The sequence below is a fragment of the Dasypus novemcinctus genome, chromosome 10, assembly GCF_030445035.2.
Source record: "Dasypus novemcinctus isolate mDasNov1 chromosome 10, mDasNov1.1.hap2, whole genome shotgun sequence".
Classification (NCBI taxonomy): domain Eukaryota; kingdom Metazoa; phylum Chordata; class Mammalia; order Cingulata; family Dasypodidae; genus Dasypus; species Dasypus novemcinctus.
Genome location: NC_080682.1, coordinates 79,429,130 through 79,431,866, shown reverse-complemented (window position 1 = coordinate 79,431,866; position 2,737 = coordinate 79,429,130). Strand labels below are relative to the sequence as shown.

Here is a 2,737-nt window from a genome sequence, read left to right as displayed (position 1 = left end):
AAGAGGGGAAAAGAGGTGTAACATGGGGGCATTTTCAGGACTTGAAATTGACCTGGATGACATTGCAATGACAGGTAAAGGCCATTATATATCCTGCCATAACCTACCAAATGGAGTGGGAGAGAGAGTGAACTACAATGTAAACTATAATCCAAACTTAGTGGCAATGCTCCAGAATGTGTTCATCAATTGCAATAAATGTACACTAATGAAATAAGTTATTAATGTGGGAAAAAGTGGGAGGTATGGGGAGTAGGGAAAATGGAAATACCTTATATTTTTTTATGTAACATTTTTTGTAATCTAAGTATATTTTAAAAATAAATAAAAAATATCTTAAAAAAAGAAAGGTATAGCAGATGGAAAAAAAATATGTGTTTGTACTGGTGTATATAAAACTCATAATTTTTCTGCTATTTTGAATTATTTCAGTTTGTCTTCACCAGCATGGATAAATCAGAGTTAATGAGATTTAGACATGTCTGGAATAAAACTGTAAAGTTGAAAACATGAAAAAAAATTCTATGTACAATAACCATCAGCTCCTATTCTCACCCACATCCTATCTCCTATTAACCTATACTCTAGAGTTACATCTGTGGGTTTACTCATTGTATTTAATTCATATTAGTGAGACCATACAATATTTTTGTCCTTTTGTGACTGGATTATTTCATTCAGCATAATATCCTCAAGTTTCATCTACGTTATCTTATGCATCCCCATTTCACTTCTTATTTTTTTTTCTTTTATTTCTCTCCCCTTCCCCCCTCCCACCCCAGTTGTCTGTTCTCTGTGTCTATTTGCTGCATCATCTTCTTTGTCTGTTTCTGTTGTTATCAGCAGCATAGGAATCTGTGTTTCTTTTTGTTGTTGTTGTTGTGTCATCTTGTTGTGTCAGCTCTCCGTGTGTGTGGTGCCATTCCTGAGCAGGCTGCACTTTCTTTCACGCTGGGCAGCTCTCCTTACAGGGCACACTCCTTGTGCACGTGGCTCCCCTATGCGGGGGACACCCCTGCGTGGCAGGGCACTCCTTGCGTGCATCAGCGCTGTGTGTGGGCCAACTCCACACGGGTCATGGAGGCCCCGGGTTTGAACTGCCGACCTCCCATGTGGTAGACAGACGCTCTAATCACTGGGCCAAGTCCGCTTCCCTCATTTCTTCTTAAAGCTGAATAGTACTCCATTGTATGTATATATTACATTTTTTTATCCATTCATTAATTGATGGACACTCGGCTTGCTTCTATCCTTTGTCAGTAGTGAATAATGCTGCCATGAGCTTCAGTGTGCAAAAATATGATTGCATTATATTATCTTCTGTGTTTTATGATAAATTTTCTATTTTAAAATGAAAATAGACTTTAATTATTTACCTCCCCTGAATTTATTGTGGTATATGGTATAAATTGTGATAATGAATTTAGATTCTTTAAAATGATTTCTAAGACTTTCTGCCTTCTAGAAGTTGAGCCGGTGCAAGGTTGTGATGCCACCTCGGAGTTGGAGCCAGGCTTCACGCATGTCCCCTGTGGCCGGCTGGGCCCCTCAGAGGAGAGCTGCCCCCAGGCCGGCACCAGCAGCTCAGCGCCTGCAGCAGCCCGTCATCAGCACTTGGCTCACTTGCTGCTGTACCTCGGGAGCCAGGTCCGATGGCCCAGATGGCAACCACTGCAGCTGGCTGGCTGTGGCTTTGCTGTCGGGCTCACACTGGGCCCTGCTGTCACTGGGACTTCAGTGGAGGGAGGAGTGCTGAGCCCTCAAGGCACGACCTCACTTACCAGGAGCCTCAGCGAGCCCCGCTGCACACCAGCAGCAGCAGCAGCAGCAGCAGCAGCAGCAGCAGCAGCAGCAGCAGCAGTTTGGCCCTTGCTGCCCACGAGATGAAGCAGTTTTTGGGGTGTGCCCAGAACCAGGGTGACCTTAAGCTTTGTGAGGGTTTCAGCGAGGTGCTGAAGCAGTGCAGATTTGCAAATGGTTAGCCTAATCAAGAAGTCGAAAATGAAGAAATGGAAAATCTGCTCTTATAACCAAACTTTATGTAAGACTAGAATTCATAGTGAATGTATAAAACGTAAAACCACTAGTTAAAGCTCTCCTCTGTCAGTAATAGCTTCCTTTCTTCAGAATCACAAAGGAAGAAAGGGTTCTTACTGTACAGAAGTCCACTGAGTGGCATAGATTTGGGGGCTGGACAAATGTTTGTATCTCCTTAAACCACTTGCTGTGATGTTACTATCTGTGAACTAATTAGAATAAAGTGATTTTCTTCCAAAAATAATAATTTCTAGTTTTCCCTAAATTATTTAACAGAGATTCCCTTCTTCATGGCTTATATAACCAGATTTTTCATGTATTAACTTATTTTGCAGATTTAAACTTATTTCTGAAATTTGGTCAATTGATTTCCTTTAAAAAATCCAGTGTTATTAGACGCTTTCTCCCTATTTCTCTCTTAAGAAATGGAATAATTTTTGTTTAAAGATATATGTGTTGGGAAGCAGACATGGCTCAACTGATAGAGCATCCACCTACCATATGGAGGGTCCAGGGTTCTATCTCTAGGGCCTTCTGACCTATGTGGTAAGCTGGCCCATGTGCAGTGCTGCTGTGCACAAGGAGTGCTGTGCCATGCAGGGACGCCCCTGTGTAGGGGTGCCTCACGTACAAGGAGTGTGCTCCTCAAGGAGAGCCACCCTGTGTGAAAAAAGCTCAGTCCACCCAGGAGTGGCGCCAC

The 2,737-nt window shown here is 42.6% G+C and overlaps 1 pseudogene; it reads left to right on the top strand.

Moving 5' to 3' along the window:
* The first annotated feature begins 1,489 nt into the window (after positions 1-1,489).
* LOC101440982 (coiled-coil-helix-coiled-coil-helix domain-containing protein 2 pseudogene) lies at positions 1,490-2,091 on the top strand (annotated as a pseudogene).
* Positions 2,092-2,737: the final 646 nt, after the last annotated feature.